Genomic DNA, 22,587 nt, shown 5'->3' with positions numbered 1-22,587 from the left:
ACCAGGGGTCAGTCAAAAAGCTTTCATACCACATAGAGGCAGGTTGCTTCTTTGAGCTCTGTCTGACCTAGTTACTGAAAAGACACTTGAGAAATTTACACTTAAGCCAAATATATCACTGGTTTATTCTGTTGTGCAAATAAATGGGTCAAAGACCATATAACACAAAGTCAATTTACCAAGGGTGAGGTCACTTGATAATAATATTTAACCAAAACTTCCATAGAGGCCCTATAGTCTAAACTATATCATATGTTAGAATCATTTTTAGATAACCTGATAATCTTATATACACATTCTCACTTTTAATGGGTCACAGGATACATAGTAACATATTTTATTAAATGTTTGGCAAAACCAGATTACATATAGTGTAGATTATAATCTATACAAGCAAAATCCCTCATGTTCATTGGTACTTCACTTTGTAAAGAAATTAAATGCCATTTAAAAATGAGTTTTAGTCTGAGGCAAGAAAGTAATTCCATAAAGCTGAGAATGGTAACTAATTTGCTAATAGTTCCATTCAAAAATGGCCATTGCTAAAATGGGCAAATACCCAGAAGTATACAATCTACCAAAACTGACTCATGAAGACATAGAAAATATAAGAAGACCTTCAACATGTAAGGCAAATGAATTAGTAATCAAAAATCTCCTAATAAAGAATTCCTTTGAGCATATGGCTTCACCAGTAAATTCTACCAAACATTTAAAGAATTAACACAAATCCTTTTCAAACTGTTCAAAAAATGATGAGGGAACATTTCCCATTTATTCTATGAGGCCAACATAAACCTAACATCAAAGTCAGATGAAGATACTCGAAGAAAAGAAAAATACAGAACAATATCCCTTATGAACTTGATGCAAGAATTCGCAACAAAATACTTACACTGAATTCAGCAGCATCTTTAAAGAATTATACACCATGACTAAGTGGGATTTATTTCCAGAATACAAGGATAGTACAACATTAAAAAAAAAATCAGTAAATGTGACCTGCCATATTCACAAAAAAAAAAAGGAAAGAAAACACAGGAGCATCTAAGTGATGTAGAAAAAGCATTTGGCAAAATTCAACACCTTTTCATGCTTAAAAAATATATACACACACATTTATACTAGGAATAGAAGAGAATTTTCTCAGCATGATAGAAGTCTTATATGAAAAACCTGAAGCTAATGTAGATAATGGTAAAAGACTGAAAGCTTTTCTCCTAAAATCAGTAACAAGACAAGGGTGCCCGCTTTCTACACTTCTATTCAAAATATTACTGAAGACTAACCAGAGCAATTAATCAAGAAAAAGAAGTGAGCGTTGGGGATATAGCTCAGTCTGTAGACTGCTTGCCTCGCATGCACAAAGCCCAGCACCACAAAAAAAGAAAAGAAGTGAAAGCATTCAAATTGGAAAGGAAGTCAAAGTATTTCTGTTCACAGAAGGCATGATCTTATGTGTAGAAACCCCCAAAGAGCCTGTTGCAATGGCACATGCCTGTAATCCCAGCAGCTTGGGAGCCTGAGGCAGGAGGATCAAAAGTTCAAAGCCAACCTCAGCAACTTTGTGAGACTCTAAGCAACTCAGTGAGACCCTATCTCTAAATAAAATATAAAAAGGGTTGGGGGTGTGGCTCCGTGGTTAAGCACCCCTGGTAAATTTGGACTTTATCAAAATTAAAAACTTCTAAAGACACTATGAAGAGAGTAAAAAGCCCACAGAGTGAGAGAATACTATATCTGATAATGTGTTAATATCCACACTATAGAAAGACATGCTATAACTCCATAGCAAAAATCCAGTTTTAAAGTAGGTAAAGGACTTGGGCATTTCCCCATAGGACTGGGAGCTATGGAAATAAGGATCTCCACTAATTTTGCTCAATACAAACTATTCAGATTTTTATAAACCCATGACCAGGGCAGAAAACCACTACGGATTTACAACAAACAGGACATAAAAGAGTTACACGTGGTTACATGTAAACCACAGATTAAATGTTTCCAGAGCTCCCACCTACTGTGCTGAGAAGGGAGGCTGACCCATGCCAACAAGAAATGAAAGGTCTTAGACATTCTCTTCTCTGAGGGCTGGGTCCGCCTGCTTTTTCTTTGCAGCTCTCATTAGCTGACATTATATTGTCTCTGTACATGTTGACTTGTTCATGTCTGTCTCCTGGAAGTTAAGCTCCCTGAGGGCAGAGGTTGTCCCTCTTGCTCACCCATGTACCCCAAGCTTGGAGCGGGGTCTGGCTCATGGGAGATCTCAGTCATAATGTGCTGGACCAAGGGAGTGCAAGAGTTAGGATGAATGAGGGATCTGTATCTCCTGATTGTATCAAAGCCAATACCCACGCTGATATTGAACTACAGTTTCAAGGAGTTAGCACTGGGGGAAACTGGCTGAAAGGTATGGAGGCTCCCTCTATATTATTTCATACAACTGAATGTGAACCTATAATTATTTCCACCTAAAAAAAGTTTTTAAAATTCAAAGACAAAAACGGACACCAACAAATGCCTAAAAGATGTTCCACGGAAGATCTGACGTACCTTTCAAAGCTGCAAGAAAGTTATAAAAATAAGAAAAGACTGAGAAACCGATAAAGACTGTGGATGACTCTGGAGAAATAAGACTAAACATCATGTGGGATCCTGGTTAGGATCGTGGAACAGAAGGAGGACAGACATGGAGAAATCTGAACAATGCCTGCTGTTAATAGTGTTGTTCCAATGCTAACATCTTAGTTTAATGAATGTACCATGATTATGTAAGGTGTTAACTTAGAGGAAGCTAAGTAAAGGTATGTGAGGGCGCTGTATTTTCTTTGCAGCTTTTTAGTACGTCAAAAGTTATTTCATGGGCTGGGGTGTGGCTCAGAGGTAGAACATTCGCCTGGCATGTGCGAGGCCCTGGGTTTGATCCTCAGCACCCCATAAAATAAATAAAATAAAGTTATTGTGTCCAACTACAACTAAAAAACTAAATATTGAAAAAAGAAAAAAACTTTAAAAAGTTATTCCAAAAGAAATGTTTAATAGTTTTGTTGTATATGCATATATCCCACACTTACCAAATGCTACCTGCAGAACTCATTTTTTATATACATTTTTATGTTCTTCCTTTCTTTATTTTATGTGGTACTGAGGATCTAACCCAGTGTCCCACAAGTGCAAGGCAAGTACTCTAGCACTAAGCTGTAACCCCAGCCCCAAGAAATGTTTATTTTTTTTAAATAAAGGGTTGGAAAAGAAATGGTTCATTATGTACCAGCTAACTAAAACTGCATCTGTGTTACTTTTCAGATAAAGATCATATAAACCTAAACAATAAAAGAACAAAGGCATGAGTTGATTCATAAACAATTGTGTTACCATTTAACCCACAATCTTCCATTCAAAATCCACAAGACCAGATTTGTCTTGGAATTTGAAATTTTTCTTATTTCAAAAACAGGTCTGACTCATACGCTGCACACTGTGCCCCAGGGGAGCCCAGGGGAGCGCCATGTTGTCAAACATATGAATGTTTCTTCAGCAAAAGGCACAAAGAATCATACTACATGGGATAAATGAAGACTGAAGACTGCAAGCACCCTCTCCTCCTTTCAGGTCAGGTTTTGTTGCCAAATAATTTTGCTCATAATTAACAAAAAGAACTTTTTAGTGGACAGAGCTTTTTGGATTTCAAAATTGCAGAGAAGGGATTATGGACAGGATTCGTAGGATTCCAAGTGAATGAAACTTTCAATTTTTAGTCTATTCAATTTCCAAATTTCTAAGAATTATCACTTCAGTTCTTTTTCCTCTCCATTCTTGAGGTTAGCATTCATGATGCAAAGGAAGAATAAGGGGTCTTCTATGTTGACAGTGTTCTGTTTTTTGGGGGGGGGTTGTTTTGGTTTTTTTTTTACTTTTTAACAGTGTTTGTGCTTATTTATGGGGCAAAGCATTATAATTTGATATACATACACAATGTTCAATGATCAAGTTGGGGTAATTAGCATTTCCATCTCCTCAAATACTATCAGGTCTGTTTGGGAACCTTCAAACTCTTCTCTAGTTATCCTGAAATGTACAATCAGCTTTCATAGTCTCTTGTTATCCTACTGTGCTGTAAAATTAGAACTGATTTGTCCATCTAACTGTATTTTGGTACCTGCTTTCCAACCTTTGTTTTCCCCTGCTAACCTCTGGGATCTCTATTCTATTCTCTGCTTCTATGTCACCAGTTTTGTTTTGTTTTTTTTTTTTTTTTGGCATCCACAAGTGAGTGAGAACATGTGGTATTTGTCTTTCTGTGAATGTTTGACTTCTTAATCCAGGAGTGAGTTAGAAGGGTGAGCCTTCAGTGAGCTATGCGCTTTTAATTTGTGTACATTTCTGTATGCATGTTAAATGTTAATTCAACTTTTTTGGTGGGGGTACAGTGCTGGGGATGGAACTCAGGTCTCCCACATGCTAGGCAAGTGCTCTACTGCTGAGTTATGCACTCAGCCCAACATTTTTTTTTTAGTTGTAGATGGACACAATACCTTTATTTATTTACTTTTATATGATGCTGGGGATCGAACCCAGGGCCTCACACATGCAAGGCAAGCATTCTACCATTAAGCTACAACCCCACCCCAGTCCAACGTCTTCTTAAAAGCAATAATACTTTAATTAAAGTCATAAAAATGTTAAAACACTAACATGAGAAGAAATCTCCCCTCATCTAAGATATACAGTCAAGATCCCTGCAATACACAACCCCACAGTGAAGTGACCTGCCCAAGGTCACAATAAAATGTCATGGACAAGCAAAGATGCCCAGCTTGACTTCTGGTCTGTCATTCAAAAAACACAAAATTTCTGTTTCAAACCATGTGTTCTACAATATGTGTTACTAATTAACTGGGGAAACTTGTAATACCATCACACTGGAGTTAATACCGAAACATTTTTTGCTCATTTAGATTTATTTTTTCCCATGAAATTACTGAACTGATGTCTGGATCAGATATCTCCTTTAATTTGGTGTAACTATGCTTCTCTCTAATAATGCGTAAAACCATCAATGACCATAAATACGATATAAGCGAAGCGTTTTGTCACATCATCCGACTTAATCACTCTGCTATAAATACATCATGGATGATTTAAATCACATTGATTGGACTCATCACTAGAAAAAAAATCTTAACCCTCTGGTTGACTGTGACATTTTCAGGATGGGAAAGGAATAATGATTTAGGCTCTTCTGGGTTACGTGCTTTTAGCATCTTACTGCTTTCCCAGTCAGCGCCATATGACTCAGCTTTTCCTTTTGTTTAATTTACAATCTTGCCTTTGATAGCCTCCAGTCTTGCAAGCCATGGACAACTGAACTGGGCTAGTACTAGAAAAGCACTGAGCTTGTACTAAGAACACAATTTGATAATTTCTTCCACTGTAAAACTAGATGATCAAGAAAGATACATAAGGAGAAGAAGGAGGTAAAAGAAAAGGGGGAGAATGTGGACTGAAATTGAATTCAGTCAATTGATTTTTGTCAGGATGAACCCAACTACTATGTATCACTATAATCCTCAAAAAAAAAAAAAAAGTGCATACAAGTAGAAAATTCCAAATGCAAAAAACCTATTTCTATCAGGTAAAATTGCAATTTCCATAAAAGAAAAATATATGGAAAACAGTGATTCTTAACTGGACTTCAGAGTACAAACCAGATATTCTGTGCTAAGGTAGGTGTGTGTGTGTGTGTGTGTGTGTGTGTGTGTAAAAAGGAGGCCCATACTTCATTAGAATCTCAAAGAAAATCAAGACCTTAAATGCAGAAGGGAAATACTCACTAGCTTTCATAAATAAATAGAAGAAAGTGACCCTCGTTTCTGTCATAGGTTCTGTTAAATATGTAAAGGGCCATGATGATGTCACAGAGAACTGCACCTTGGACCCTCACAGGCAGGCAGACTGGGCTGGCTCCACTCTGCAGATGGGGAGGGCAGGCTTGCGACACTGAACCTGTCAGATCTTAGTGTGGACACAGGACCCTGGATATAGGTAAAATTTAAATCTGTTACCATAAGCTAACCTTCAGATTTAGGTAAACACCTTTGAGGATTTCAAGGGTCTCTTGGAAGTTCTTTCATCATGGGAGGCCTCACCATTGTATTTTTCAAAACAAAGACTCCAAATTATATTATAACATTATAGAAATGCAACGCTTAGTGCTTGTGTTTTCATTTATATTTTATACAGCAGACAAAAACAAAAACAAAAACAAAAACCTGCCCTCGATAGTGTTAGTGAATGATCATGATAGTTTCATCCCACCAGCCACTCACTGCCCAAGGCTGCCTCGCATCCAGCCCTTATTTTCCATTTCCTTCCAGCCATTCCCTTTCCAGGCACCAAAACCTGTCAGGTCATTTGCCTGACATTACTCTGAAATACAGTCTTCTCCTTCCCACCTTCCCAGAGGACTACCAGGGACACGCTAACCAAAATAGTCAAGAAAAATACATTCTGTGTCCCTCTTCCTATCTAAGTGTTTAAATGCCAGAGCTATCTTCCAGGTACCTCATGACCATGCTGAACATAGACACAGCTGTCAACAGAAGAATGGAAAACAAGAAAGTTCCTGTAAGTTTGACCTGACAGAAGACAGCTTTGTCACAGGTCTCCAAGTCGAAAATAGATCACCCACCACTCAGAAAGACACAGGACACTTTTCCATCCTTATCTCAGTGGCCCTGAGCAGTTACATGAAACACACTCAGCACTTGACAGAGTGAAATGTACAACCAGTGATATGCTTCTGAAATGACTTCTTTTTGACAAGGACAAGATGACAATGACTCTATAAGGTCACGCATATGAAAGTGCTAGCATAGACAATGATCACTAACTCCAGAAAGGACAGCAAAGGCCCCCACCAACAGCTGGGCCAATTGCCTCATTTCGTAAATGAGCAAAGCCACTCTCCACTACCTTTTGGGCCGGCTGCTTTCCTTGTGCTAAACTTTTGCAAATACATTCACTTCTCCAGATGTCAGGATGCTCCACAGTCCAGATACACCACCAGCAGCTCTCTGTATGCGTCTCCTCCACATTTTAGGGGGTAAAGGCTTTGTTGGTTTGGTTTTGGGTTTGTTTTGTTTTGTTTTTTCAGTGGCCCTAAGAGGTCTTCATCTGACCCCAGCACATGACTTCACTGGGCTGCTTCACTGATGGGAAAACATGTGGTGGTGAAAAGGTCTGTGATTCTCTGTTGAAATTTTTTTAAGTATTCAGTCAGCCTTTTTCATCCAATCTACCATCAAATGAGGTGAACATATTATGAAGGCTGTCATGCCAAAATTCTGGGTGGTTTTCATTCCTACGGGGAATCTGCCTGAACTTCCATGGGGCTTTATAGCCCACTTATTTGGGGGCTAAAGAAGGCAAAATTATGTGAGGCTTTGAATCCTGTACGAGGGCAGATAAAATGCTCTCGAATTTTGCTTTTTTAATGTTGTGTGTTTTTTGTTTGTTTTCTCTTTTGGGGGGGGGGTTGCTCTGACAGTGTCTGGGGGCAAATAACAATCCTTATCTTTCGATTTTATCCTCAATTGACACTGTGGGTGAATTTTTGCCTCGCACTTCTCTAAAAGCTGAATGAATTTACTCACATACTCCACCAAAAAAAATTTTATTAAAATATCTCAAAGTGAGGAATACAAGGCTGTCCTTATTTGCAGAATGCACTTTGATTTTTCTCTCTTCCTTCTATTTCCATTGACCAGAAAGCCCTAAGTAAGAACACGTTCTGAAAGATTATAAAGCTTCAACAAAACTTAAGAGCCATGCTCACTGGCCATTCACCTCATCATCTACATGGCTCCCAGAGGAATAATTTTCATTCCAAGGTGAAACTGAACTTTCTCCTCTTTTAAAGAGAAAACTGACTCAGCCCATTCATTTTTTTTTTTCAAGCAGAATGAATTTTGAAAGTGTAATTGGAAGCCTGATTGGATAATGAAGACAAAATCATTGAAATATACACCCTACTTCAGTCTAGAAATGAGTGTACAAAGCCATGAAACTACTTTTAACAGCAGAGCAACTTTTCCACGCTTAAACTTTCCCAATAAATAACAGACTAGCAAGAAAATTCTCAAAGAGAAAGCAGGAAGGGAGGGCTCGTCACTTGAAACACACTCTCAATTCAAACCTGACCTAGAATTTACAAGAAAGCACTGCAAAACTCCTTCTGCACACAACAGAATTAACGGAAACCAAGAACCAGCTCCAAATGCTGCGACACTGACTCCCAGCAGCTCAGCCAGCTCTGTCGCAGGTTGAGACTGCACATTTGGCTGGTGCTTTGGGTTGAAAAATAAAACTGCCTTCTGACATCAACAAGTTAATGAAATGCAGACCCATTAGGTCTGAGGCCACAGGATGCTTTATTCTAATATTGTCATTAGAATAAAGCTGACTATGAAACCTAGACAGTAGTCAAGAATTAGATGAGACCAAAACTTCAAAAACTTGTGATCATCATAACCTAAAACATGAGAGAAATATGAGTCCTCACTGATATGAATAACTGATAAATAAATAAATGAGGTCGGAAGAATGGCTAATCCTTACAGAAGAATTACAAATGGTAAATGTAGAAGAAATAAGTGAAACAGAAAACCACCATTAGAATATGACAATGATAGCAACTCAGGAGACAGAAAAAGGAGGATCATAAGTTCAAGGCCAGCTTCAGCAACTTAGTGAGGCCCTGAGCAATTTAGCAAGACTCTGTTTCAAAATAAAAATTTTAAAAAGGACTGGGGATGTGGCTCATTGGTAAAGTGCCTCTGGTTTCAATTTCCAATAGCAAAAACAAAAACCTCCGCAATGATAATGGGTGCAGGCAAGCTCTACTGGTGGATGCTAAAATTAGCAGGTGAAAATCTGAAGAGAAACAGAGTATTTGCATAATCCTACAGTATCTCTCCAGAAATATGCTTAATTACAAAGGAAAAATAGAAACTTTTAACTTTGCAGTTAACAGCGCCTTAAACAAGTGATGAAGTGACTCATCGAGAAAAGACAACCCTTCTCACCACCTCCATCAAATCATGAGAACACATCAGAGAGATGCAAATCCAAGGATTGGTGAACCACACCAGGGACCAAATCTAAACCTCTGTACCACTGCATAAATGAAGTTAGACTGGAATACAGCCCTGCAATACTCATTTATGTCTTGTCTAAGGCTGCTATTATGCTACAACCAAAGACAGGCGGTCGCAACAGAGACCGTATGACTTACAAAGCTGAAAATATCTATCTGCCCTTGATAAAGTTGGCTGATCCTTGTTCTACAAAACATAAAACTTTTCAAAAGAGTCAAGGTCATAAAAGACAAGGAAAGACTGAGGAACTGTCACAAGGTGGAGGAGACAATGGGGACATGACAACCAAATGCTAGGTGGAATCCTGATTGCATCCCAAAATAGGAAAAAAAAAGTCATAGTAAAAAAACTGCTGGCATGGGGCAGGGGCTATAGTTTGATGATTAGATTGTACCAGTACTCCCTTCCTGCTTTTGATAAACATGGCAATGCAAGATGTAAACTCTTAGGGTTGCGAGCTGAACCGCATATGGGAACTTTATGCTGTACATTTGCAAATTTTCTGTAAGTCTACAGTTATTTCAAAATAAAAAGTTAAGTAAGTGCAATGAACCTCAGCCTGATCTAAGGAGGAGAGGCAGCAGCTGCTGGCCCCTTCTCGAGGCCAGCACTGACCTTCCAAGGTTTATCTTTATGGGGTTTAAAAACAACTGTAAAAATAATTCCAGTGTCACCAACACTTCAGGCCAGTGCCCTGAAGGCAGACAGGATTAGCAGAGAGCATTCCTTGCTTCAACCAATATAATGGCTTTAAAAAGATTGCGGTTTGGGGTCCCCTGTATTCAAATGCAAAGCACAAACACGAGGATGTCCTGAGACATCTAAATCTCTCCCCTGTGGTCTCTTGAAACCTAAACTGACCCTGAAAGACAAATGGAGGTGAACATTTTCTAGGAAGTCTTGGTAGGGGTCGGTTGAGTGCAAACCTCACCGCAGAGGAGACACAGTCTGACAGCAGAGGGAGACAGTGTATCCCTCCGATTCGATTCGGGGCCAGTCCTGTCGCCAGCTTCTTCAGCAGCCCTGACAAGGAGACAAATGTCTTCAGTGCATGTGTCCCGTCTTCTCTTGCTGAGGGGCTGTCCCTGCATGGTCAGTGAGGAATGTGAGAGAAGAAGGTGCCCACATTTCTCTCCCACCAAGCAGCTGCCTATAGGACAGACGCAGGCCACCCAGACTCAAGACTTCTCATGAAGCACACCTCTAATTATACCAGAGCAGAGAGGAGAATCCCACAGAGCTTCTAAGGGAAAAGTAGACAGAAGAGAGATGCAAAGGGAACTGGGAGGAGGGGCGGGGAGCACACAGGCCGAGCAGGAAGGGAAAGTGTGGGTGCAGCTTTCCTTTGCAAGCAGCAGTTGAGCAAACCAACCCTGCAAAACCACTGCTCCTTCAGCCTCCCGGTGTGGCAAAGCCGGGGCAAAGGGAAAGGTCCCACATCCCAGCCATGAAGGCCGGTGGACGCCTCCGTGATCATCCACCCTCCTGCCAGGTGACAAGTGCCGAGTATCCCAGAGCCCGGCTCTCTAGCTGCATGTGTCAGTCCTGGAGCTGGCCAAGTGCCCTCGGCAGATCCTGGCTCACAGCTGAACAGGAGACCCAGGGAGGACCGGGCTGCACAACGGGGGGCTTGGAGAAGGAGGCTCCTGCCCTGGGAACTGACCAGCTCCTCCTCCTCCTTTGCAAGAAACAAACTCTGAGGTGGGGAAGAACCGGGCAGTAGCCAGTGCCATCTGGAGAAGGAGGTGGCAGCGTTTTATGAATGGACCATTTGGACAGGAAAACAGCCCTTCAGGCCGTCCCTGGCCAGGGCCGTCCCTCCCTTCTCTGAAAATTCCTCCAGCCCCATCTGTTCGGAAGGAGGTAACACACCCAAGAAGCATACCCACCACCCACTCCCGGGCTTCCGCCTCCACCAAGAACATTCCAGTGGTTTTGCCAAACAAACTAATTGCTCTCCCCAGGGCAGACTGCGTGACAACAGGTGCCCGGCTCTAATGCCAGGCTTACAGTTTCTGGATTTCATTGTTTTGTTTTGTTTTTTTAATTAGCCTAAATAATTGTATTTCAAGTTATTCTAAAGCAGTGTTGTCCTACTCTGCCCTTGGCTAGAAATTTCAGAAGAGGAGGTTAGAAGCAGCAGGAACTGTCCTCTGACTGCCTCTGGCACCAGACAGCATGAGCTGTGAATGACAATTGCCAAATGAAGGAGACGGTGGCCATCTGCGCTGGGCCTGTGTGCTAGATGGGAAAAGTGTGGGCATGTGCCTCAGTCAGTCTGGGCTGGAAGAGGCAGACCTTCCTTCCAGCCCTCAGCCAGGCCCTCCCAGAAAACAGCCCAGCTGTGGACAGATAGACCTCCAGCATCCTGTCTGCCGGCTTAGCCTTGGAGGGGGGTGAAGGTTCACAAAGTAATTAGCATGACCACCCTTGATTTTCACAACAACGTCATGAGGCAGGCACCACAGTCAGGAAACTAAGACATAGGGCGGATGTGATGTGCCCCGCTAAAAAACGGTAACGGAAACCATAATAACTATTAAGAAGAATTTTTAAAGCCAGCAAACATTTATTGGGCACTTCTTATGTGCCGGGTACTGTGCTAATTCACACAGGGTTCGTCCTTGTCCCGACCCTGGAAAGGAGAAGGGAACGTTTGTCAATGAGAAATAGGCTCCATTTATGGACTTGAAAACTGCAGCTCAAAGAAGCCCATTTTTCTGCCCAAATCCAGAAAGCCATTTAGCAGAGTATCCTGGGTTTGAGCCCAGAGCCTCCCTGCCTCTAATGGAGGCTTGCAGCAGAAAATGAACTCATCTGTGTTCCAAGCCTGGATGAGCAGAAACCAAGTCATTCCAGAAGTCCAAGGTGTCGCTAGAACTTCCAAACTCCTGGTCCAAAGCCCCTACTGCATCACTCCATGAAAATGTCACATCCTGACTAAGCAGGAAGTGATTCTACCCTAAACATTCTCCTCCTGCTCATTGCCTCTTAAAAAAAAACAAAAAAACAAAAAAAACTTGGAAAACCCATTATGGCCATCAAGCTCAACTTCTCCATTTTCAGCAAAGACAAGCTGCTTGGCTGAAGAGCTTTGAGGCTGGACAGAGAATAGAACCCAAACTGCCCAGACCTCCAACTCAACGTACTCTCCCAAACCAAACTTCACCTTCCCAGAAATCCATAACAAGGGAGAAGCCCCTGAAGCGGACCCTTTCCCTGGCTAGCCCTGACTCTGGATGTCCCTCTTAAATGACACTGTCTACTGATTTAACCAAAGATAACCAAATTGCAAGCAGTCTCAGAGTAGTTATGGGCTCAAAGACGTCTTGAAACAGAATTCCAGGTAGTGATACCCTCAAAGCCCATCAAAGGCAAATTGCACAATCATGTTTAGCCTTTGCTCTTTGCTTAGGTTTTCATAGGAATCTGTTTTGAATGGATAAACTTTTGGGTATTCTCATGGCTCTATTTCCCCAGCACAAATTGAAAGAAATTCTTTATCTTCAAATATTCATCTCAATTTACCCCTTGATGGTTCTCTGTATGTTATTGGTTTACGTGTCTTCTCCACATTAGACTGTAAGACCCACCTGTAAGGGTCCCACCTCCTCCGTTCATCACTCAGCACCTAAGACAGCACCTAGCAGGTAGTAGGTGTTCAGTAACTACTCTGCTCTTACTTGAATTAACTGGCAGTGAAGTGTCCTGTGGTTAGACGGGGAAGCAGCAAGCTCTGGAGGGTGGGAATCCTCTTTGCTTCTAGTAAAACAATTTGGAAAGCTGTTATTTTCCTAGTCAGGTTAACATCATTGTCTTTGGCCAGACCTCCATTACAGAAGACTCACAACGTGTGATATGTAAATGCTCACCCATCAAAACCACCAGCCTTGGATTTAAGATTCCCTGTTATAGAAATGTACCTGTTAGAAAATTAGAGTAATTAAACAATGGGTAACCCTCCAGTTTTTTGTCTTTGTTTTTGTTTCCAAAATACCACCTAGCACCAGTTAGGATTAAAAAAGAACAAAAACACGATTTTAGCCTTATTTGAAAATTCAGACACAGTGATCCTAGGATTTTAACAAAATTTTCACATTTCAGATGGACTACATATTTTTAAACTTTTTTTTTAAAAAACATTCTTTAGTTGTCAATGGACCTTTATTTTATTTATTTATATGTAGTGCTGGGAATCAAACCCAGAGCCTCACAGATGTTGGCAAGCACTCTTCATTAAACTACAACCCTAACCCAACTCTTATTTTTCTTTTTAGCTTTTTTGGGTTTGTTTAGTTCGGTCTTTTTGTTTTTCCCACATAAAACCTGGGGCCTTGGGTATGCTAGGCATGCAGTCTAACACTAAGCCACATCCCCAGACTCTTTTTAGCATTTTGACCCCCAAATTTCAAAACCACATTGGATTAGCAGGAAAATAAATAAATAGCATTTGGTGGTTTCCAAGAAGCCAAGTTTATTATGTTAAGGATACAGGGACTTGAATAAATAGGTTTGTCACAATGAAGGAGACAGGACAAAAAATTGCTCTTCCGTATCAATGACTTGGGGATTTTGAAATTCTTGAATAGAGTCATAAAGACAAACTCCACAACTTCGGAGAAAAACTGCAGGTAAACAGCACAAGATGTTCAGGGACTCAAGTGTGAGAAGCACGAAGTGCTGTCACCCCTTGAATTCTGAGCATGTGGTTTCTAATTAGCATTTCACCTTAGAACACACTTTTTCTTCCACTGTTTTTTTTTCTTTTCTGTGTTTTGTTTAAATGTCTCTGTCTCAGTTGTAATCATTTCATGCACTATTTATAGACAATTAAGTGCACTGCTTTCAAATATCCTTTGTCTCTCTGAGAGATGCAGAGCTCCCATACATGGTCAGCACCATCAGGAAGCTGGAACTGGCAGAACAAGGACACCAATAATTTCAGCAGATCCCAATTTCAGTGCCTGGAATGCACAACTGCTACCAGATCCTGTGCCAAATTTCAGTACAATGGCAGTGTCCCGGCTTTACCCTCCAAGTTTGGAGGACAAAGTGAAGAGCATTCAGTTCTCAGAGTAATGCACAACCATATCTGGAATGGATAGTCCATTCCTGGGATGTTCCGGTAGGAATCAAGGACCTGGTATCTGTGTTGACTATGATTGCAGGTGATTAGCAAGCAAATTCTATCTGAATCATGTCTTACCCTCATTCCTTCTCATTCTCAGAGACTGTGTTATAGCCCCGCATATATCTGAGAAATGTAAGCCCAGAGCATCCATCATTTCTGCCTGTTTAGTCTCTGCTGGGCACTCTGTTATGTGATTACATATATTATCTCATTTAATCCTCCCCAACACCAGTAGGACGGGGTATTATTATCTCTTTCATAATGAGAAAATGGGAGCTCAGAAACCTTGGAACAAGGTCATAACTAGTAAATGGCAGAACCAAAGGTGAGCCCAGTTCTGTCTGATATGAAAGGCTAGACTCCCCAAGGACCCAAGGGGAGACCATGTTAAGCTCCTCAAGTGCTCTTAATGATTACTAAGCCACAGCATTATACAGAGCTGAAGCCCACAGACTCTGAGAGCAAGCTAGCTTGCTAAGTTCATTCGAACTTCAGCTCTGCCTCGTACCAGCTGAACTCAACTTCTTTATATTCCAGTTTCTCTTCTGTGAGGTGGACATCACAATTATTGTTTCATAAGGATGCCTGAGGATTAATTTAGGACAACACCTGTAAAGCCCTTGACCACAACATAAACCCACAGTAAATTAACTGATGAAGATAACATTGTAGTGGTTTCAAGGACAGGCTCTGTTCTTGACTTTGGAAACTCCCTCCAAACTTAGTCCATCATCCTATCTAACCTTCTGCCCATCACAATTCTACATAAATCTTATTCTCCCAAACAGATATTTTTCTCCCTTGTTTCCGTATGTTCTTCTCTGATAAAATTTCAATGACTTCCACCAATTAAAACCTGCTCGCTCAATTACAGCTCCTTCCAATCCCACCTTCTCTGCGAAGTCTTCCCCAGACACTGAAGCCCATTGGTCCTCTTCTTTACATCCCACAGCATTGGCACGTAGAGCGGTATTAGCAATCAACAAATGTACTGTGAATAGAGAATTAAATCCTGACTTGAAATACTCATTAACTACCTCAGTTTTATTAGTTATCTCACAACTTGGTTGCAAGCTGCTAGTGGACAGTATGTGAGATAACTTCTAAGTCTCCACAGATATACCTATTTTATGTGTGCGGGTATAAACTTGTATCACACACACTCATGCCCAAACACATATAAAATAGGCATATCCCTTTGCAGAGGAATCCTAAAGTTATCGGCTTAAATTATTTCAAATTACAACAGTGCTGAATGAAATAAAAAAGAGCCTCAAGAATAGAGCACAGCAACAACCCTGTATTTGATCTCAAAGACTTAAGCAGTACTCAGTCTTAATGCCTGCACTCATTACCAGCTTGTTAATATGCAGGCCTCCTAATGCAATTAAAACTATTTGGATTAAACAATTCAAAAGCATGAATCCAGTGAGCTGCAAAGTGATCCACAAAGACTTGGGCGACATTATTGAGCTTGTGTCATTATGACAAAGACATCCAGCTACAGATTATGTAATTCAAGTAAGTCCTCTCAGCATCTGGAAATAGACTGGGAATTGGGAATAATTCTAAAATGATGGCTAGGATCTTGTTTAAACTGTAAGGCCATGGAATCCTCTGACGTGAAAGTCGTAGGACACACACAGAGCTCCTGGTTGTATGAGTTCCCTGTCATAAGCCATGCCCCATGGATGTGGGAGCCAGAATGCATGAACTGGAGATACAGCTACAGATCTCCAATGGATGCTACAGAAAATTGGACTTGGTCAAGATGATTGAAACATGAATCCCACTCAGCCAGCTCACTTGTTATTAAAGCCCAGTCTGGGGACTGAAGTGCACCCTTGAAGGGAGATTTCTTTCCAGGCCTTCAACTTCAGCAAGCAATGGCAATATAAAAATGCAGGAGAGGTAGTTCAGAATAGCCTCAGGTCTGCTCCCTGCCTCAGCCAGAGCAATCCTCCAACCCCACAAGAAAGCCCTTCCAGGGTGGATTCATTCTCCTCAAAATGTTTAAGAAGCCATCCCCAGAAGGTATGCCACACGCAGAAAATGGTATTTCCTCTCCACAGGACGCTAGCTCACAGGTTCCTAAATCATGACAGTTTCCATCCGCTCTCTAAGCACAGCGACTCAGGACAACCTCCAGAGCCACCTGGGTCCTGGAAACAACTGAACCACCTTCCTCCAGATTCAAAATAGACCAATGTCTGGGCTGGGGATGTGGCTCAAGTGGTAGTGTGCTCGCCTGGCATGCGTAAGGCACTGGGTTCAATTCTCAAAACCACATAAAAATAAAAGATTGTGCCCACCTAAAACTAAAAAATAAATATTAAGAAAAAAGATAGACCAATGTCTTCACAGTGTAAAGAGCTGGAATAAGTGGGTTATAGAACACACCTCTGTAACCTCCTGAGGATGCCAACACCCAGCGCTGGCGAGACTGGCCTGAAGGAAGCACGCACCACATCTAGCAGCAGGGCACATCCACGCAAGCCTCTTGGAAATCCACTGAAAAATGTTAAAAAGGGGTTGGGGGTGCTGGGGATGTGGCTCAAGCGGTAGCACGCTCGCCTGGCATGCGTGCGGCCCGGATTCGATCCTCAGCACCACATACAAACAAAGATGTTGTGTCTGCCGAAAACTAACTAAATAAATAAATATTTTTTTAAAAAAATTCTCTCTCTCTCTCTCTCTCTCTCTCAAAAAAAAGGGGGGGTGTGTTGGGGACATAATTCAGCAGCAGAGTGCTTGCCAAGCATGTGAAAGGCCCTGGGGTCAATTCCCCGGTATTAAAAAAAAAAAACTAAAAATATTAAACAGGCAGGCTACAATGGTGCCCGCCTGTCATCTCAGGCCCTCAAGAGGCTGAGGCAGGAGGATCACAAGTTTGAGGCTAGTCTGGGCAATTTAGAGAGACCCTGGCTGAAAATAAAATTAAAAAAAAAAAAAATTAAAGTTCTGGGGATGTAGTTCAGTGGTTCAATCCCCAACACCCCCCCCCACACACACACACACACAAATTAAATAAAATAAATAAATGAAAATGGCTGAGGCTGTAGCTCAGTGGTATAGAACTTGCCTCACCTGCATGAGGCCCTGGGTTCAGTACCCAATGCTGGGGAATACAGGGAAGCATTTTCACTCTGCCCTACTATAATGGACTATAATTTAATATGGGGGAAATTTTAAGCAGAAAAGAATCACCACATTTTAAAAAGAAAAAAAACCACCTAATAAATATTATGGAGTCAGTATGTACGTTTCTACAAATAAGGATTAAGGGAAAAAGCAAAATTCAAAGTTGAGCATTATAATACAATTAAAACTGGGGGAAAAAAAGAGAGAGAAAAAGATTTTATATATATGTACAAAAGAATCCCAAAAGGGGGCTGGGGATGTGGCTCAAGCGGTAGCGCGCTCGCCTGGCATGCGTGCGGCCCGGATTCGATCCTCAGCACCACATACAAACAAAGATGTTGTGTCTGCCGAAAACTAACTAAATAAATAAATATTTTTTTAAAAAAATTCTCTCTCTCTCTCTCTCTCTCTCTCAAAAAAAAGGGGGGGTGTGTTGGGGACATAATTCAGCAGCAGAGTGCTTGCCAAGCATGTGAAAGGCCCTGGGGTCAATTCCCCGGTATTAAAAAAAAAAAACTAAAAATATTAAACAGGCAGGCTACAATGGTGCCCGCCTGTCATCTCAGGCCCTCAAGAGGCTGAGGCAGGAGGATCACAAGTTTGAGGCTAGTCTGGGCAATTTAGAGAGACCCTGGCTGAAAATAAAATTAAAAAAAAAAAAAATTAAAGTTCTGGGGATGTAGTTCAGTGGTTCAATCCCCAACACCCCCCCCCACACACACACACACACAAATTAAATAAAATAAATAAATGAAAATGGCTGAGGCTGTAGCTCAGTGGTATAGAACTTGCCTCACCTGCATGAGGCCCTGGGTTCAGTACCCAATGCTGGGGAATACAGGGAAGCATTTTCACTCTGCCCTACTATAATGGACTATAATTTAATATGGGGGAAATTTTAAGCAGAAAAGAATCACCACATTTTAAAAAGAAAAAAAACCACCTAATAAATATTATGGAGTCAGTATGTACGTTTCTACAAATAAGGATTAAGGGAAAAAGCAAAATTCAAAGTTGAGCATTATAATACAATTAAAACTGGGGGAAAAAAAGAGAGAGAAAAAGATTTTATATATATGTACAAAAGAATCCCAAAAGGGGGCTGGGGATGTGGCTCAAGCGGTAGCGCGCTCGCCTGGCGTGCGTGCGGCCCGGGTTGATCCTCAGCGCCACATACAAACAAAGATGTTGTATCGCTGAAAACTAAAAATAAATAAATAAATATTAAAAATTCTCTTTTAAAAAAAAAAAAAAAAAGAATCCCAAAGGGCAGCTGATTTTTGAGAGTGAACCCAGAGGGTTTTTCACTCTGCTTTTCCGTTGTCCTATAATAAACACAAACATTATTGGAAAATAAAATAAAAAACTAAGGTACAGCCAGGCTTGGTGGCGCACACCTGTAATCCCAGTGGAGCTCTAAGCAACTCAGTGAGACCCTGTCTCTAAATAAAATACAAAATAAGGCTAGGTGTGGCCCACTGGCCAAGTGCCCCTGGGTTCCATCCCTGGTATCCCCCTCCCAAATAAAAGCAATCTAAGCAAAACCGGATTCTCTGTGAAGAGCCACCCAACAAGGAAGGAAGAGGAATCCCCTATCCAGGCCCTACAGTATCCCTCAGCTTGTCCCTCCAGTGTGAATTTGAATTCCTTGGGAAGAAGTAGCTGTCAACCTCAGCACCCACGGGGTCCCAGCTGACATTCTGACCATCAGAACTGACTCAAGAAGAACACAGGACTTAAAAAAAAAAAAAAACCCAAGAATTCCAAAGGAATATGAATAATCATGACAGAATGAATCTACTGTCAATTAACATTTAAAATTTTAACTTTAAGCTTCACAATACTTTTTTGTTTTCCTGCATTGACTTTTTTGCTGTTGTTAGATATACATGACAATCGGGTGTATTTTGACATATTATACATACATGGGGTGCAACCCATTACAATTTGATCCCATTCTTCTTGTTGTACATGATATGGAGTTACACTGATCATGTATTCAGTTATGAACATAGCAAGTTATGACCTGTCCATTCTACTGTCTTTCCTATTCCCACCCACTCCCTTCCCTTCATTCCCCTTTGTCTAATACTATACTTCTATACTTCCCCTTCCTACTCTCCCTTGTTATGGGTTAGCATCCATATATCAGAGAGAACATTCGACCTTTGGTTTTTTGGGACTGGCTTATTTCACTTAGCATGATATTCTCCAGTTCCATCCTTTTACCGGCAAATGCCATAATTTCATTCTTCTTTATAGCTGATTAATATTCCATTGGCATCACATTACTTCTATTCATTTTTTTAAAATCCTGAATTACAGAGAGGTACTTGTTTAATAAACACACAGATCATAATACTTTGAAACTACACAAATATTTACTCATTTCTAGTAAAAAGCCTAATAAAGTAGGTGGATGATAACCCTCTTAGTCCGTTGCTATAATAAAATACCTGAGGCTGGGTGCTTTATAAAGAAGAGGTTTAGGTAGTTGAAGGTTTCACCTCTGGTGAAGGCCTATAGGTTTTCCCTCTGGTACAGGCCATGTTGGCTGCATCACAACATGACAGATGATGTTACAGCATGTAAGAGAAAGAGATCACATGGTAAGGCTAGAAGGGAGAGGGATTCAGAAGCCAGGTTCCCTTCTTTTATAACAACTCACTCCCAAATGAGAACTCATGTGTTCTCATGAGAATTATATCAGTCCCTTCAGACAGCTCTGCCCCCAAAGACCTGATCACCTGCCTCCCACTAGGCCCCACCTTTTAAAGGCCCCACCACCTCTCAACTTCACCACACTGGGGACCAAGCTTCCAGCAGATGAACCTCAAACCATATTCAAACGAAAACACCCCCATTTTACACAGGTAGTAACTGAGGCATAACCTGCCCTAGATAACACAGCAGGTAAGTGGCAAGCAGGGATTCAAACCCAGGCACAATGGATCCAGAGACCACTAAGCTATGGTGAAACTAACACCCTCAAATGTTACTGTTGACTTTTTAAATTGGTCCCACTGTATGGTGAACCAATATGGAAAATATATCAAGAGCAATAAAAGTATACATACACTTTGACCTAGAAATCCCATCAGTGGAACAATAGTCCAAAACCACATGCATGAGGATATCCACTACAGTACTGAGTGAAAAATTGGGACCCTAGCTGCCCATCAGCAGAGGAATATGAGAAAAACGTTGGTAGTTTGACTCAGTGGAACATCAAGCAATCACAGAAAATTGAACTATGAAAATGATTCAACTGCAAGAAAATATTTTTACATATAATGTGAAACAGGGGACTGGAGCTGCAGCCCGGCAGTAGAGCCCATTCCTAGAATGTGCAGGATCCTGGGTCTAATCCCCAGCGCTGCAAAAAGGAAACAATAATTTAATGTAAAACAAGAAAAACAGAATGTGATGAAAATCAAAGGGAGATCAGTAGAGTTAAGGAAAGGACCAGGACAAGGGAGGACAGGAGGGAAAAGGGAAATACTGGGGAATGATATTGGCCAAATTACATAGTTATACTGTATGCAAGTCCAAATACGTAACAATAAATGCTGCTATTGTGTATGATTATTATGCACCAATAAAAAATAGGAGGAAAAAATCCACATCAAAAAGAAGAAAACAGTGTGAAGTTGCATGCAATACAGTGATCTCTTCTTATCTGTTGTTTTGCTTTCTGCAGTTTCAGCTACCTGCAACCAATGATGAAAACCTTTCTATTCTTTTCTGAATATCTTTTGGTAAAGGGGTAAGTGTGTGTGTGTGTGTGTGTGTGTGTGTGTGTGTGTGAGAGAGAGAGAGAGAGAGAGAGAGATTGTGGATTTTTCCTGAGTGTACTGCAGTAGTAAAAGAAGGTAAGACAGGTGCAATGAAATAACATTCAGACTATCAGAAAATGTGAAAATTTACCCAAAGTCTATCTTAAGTCGTCATCGAGCTTGTCACAGCTTTTAAAAACATCTATTTAAACGAATGCAATAAACACCATCAATTTATTTTTTCATTCATTTTGCTTCACTGCAATTGATCATAGTATGAAAATATTAAATGGAAAAATCTAGAAATAAATAATTCATAAATTTAAAACTGCATGCTCTCCTGAGTAATCTTAAGTATACTTGGGATTCAGTATCATCTGTAGTTCAGGCATCAACTGGGGGGCTTGGAACATATCTCCTATAAATAAGGGGGGACTGCTGGATTTTAAAGTACATGCACATGACTAAGAATAAAAGGCAAATAATTGAGTCAGATAAAGAAATTATTGCTACTATTTTTTTCTTTCAGTTTTTTTTTTCCTTTATTATCATTACAGTTAACACTATTCTATGTAAAACCTGGAAAGAAAAATATCTGAAAACATCTATAAGACTAAGCCAGATTTTCCCAAACCCTGATCATTCAGCAGGAAATAGAACAGGGAAGGTTCTAGTGTGCTTGTGTGGTCTGAGAAAGGGGAGGAGGACCAGGCTGGCAGCTGGAATTGGTCCTGCTCTCATCAGCTGTGCTGGGGAACATCAGCTGAGACCACCACCCAGGATTCCAGGCCTCCCATCAATCCCCAAAATCATAAAAGCAGGGAAAGAAGGGAAGGCTCCCGCCTGGGGCTTTTCACACACACCTAAAGAAACAGTCCTGTTGAGAGAGATCTAGGCTCAGGTCTCACCAGGGGACAATTCAAGGATGTGCCTCATTCTTCATATCTTTGTCTAAGTCAGGTATCACAAATGGTCCCTGGGAAAGATGTTCTCCAGCCACAACCAACCTGCACCATGGCCTGGGTCCACCTTGACACTCCAAAATGTGAGATACCCAGACTCCCTAAGCCATCAAGTGGAGACAGGGAAAAACAAGACAAAAATACTCTCTTCAGCAGGAACAACCAAACAAGGTGAAACCACAAGGTTTCAAAGAGATGAATCATGAGACTCACTAAATAAAGTTGAGTCGTGGTAAAGAAAAAAAAAAAACAAGCAAAAATATCTTAAACAGCTAAATAGGATGAAATAGAAGTTTCAAAGAAACGGCGTATTATTTTTAATTCAGTATCTCTTTTATCAGGATTTGTCCATTCAAGTCCCAAGCTTTATCCAGAAGATAGCAGAGTACCCTTCAGTCACTGTGTGCCTAAGGACAGCG

The 22,587-nt window shown here is 40.9% G+C and overlaps 1 protein-coding gene and 1 long non-coding RNA gene across 4 annotated transcripts in view; one reads left to right on the top strand and one right to left on the bottom strand.

Moving 5' to 3' along the window:
- The window catches only part of LOC125617983, a 36,802-nt gene extending 23,511 nt beyond the window's left edge, over positions 1–13,291 (top strand). Inside the window, exon 2 of the long non-coding RNA XR_007349182.1 lies at positions 5,731–13,291. This is a non-coding gene — a long non-coding RNA (uncharacterized LOC125617983). The remainder of the gene's footprint in view (positions 1–5,730) is intronic.
- The window catches only part of Rbm20 (RNA binding motif protein 20), a 185,159-nt gene that overhangs the window by 137,092 nt on the left and 25,480 nt on the right, over positions 1–22,587 (bottom strand). The gene's annotated exons all lie outside the window — the stretch shown is intronic.

The sequence above is a fragment of the Marmota marmota genome, unplaced genomic scaffold (assembly GCF_001458135.2).
Source record: "Marmota marmota marmota unplaced genomic scaffold, marMar, whole genome shotgun sequence".
NCBI classification, from domain to species: Eukaryota; Metazoa; Chordata; class Mammalia; order Rodentia; family Sciuridae; genus Marmota; species Marmota marmota.
The sequence above is the reverse complement of the archived record's forward strand: the minus strand, read 5'-3'. Positions and strand labels throughout refer to the sequence as shown.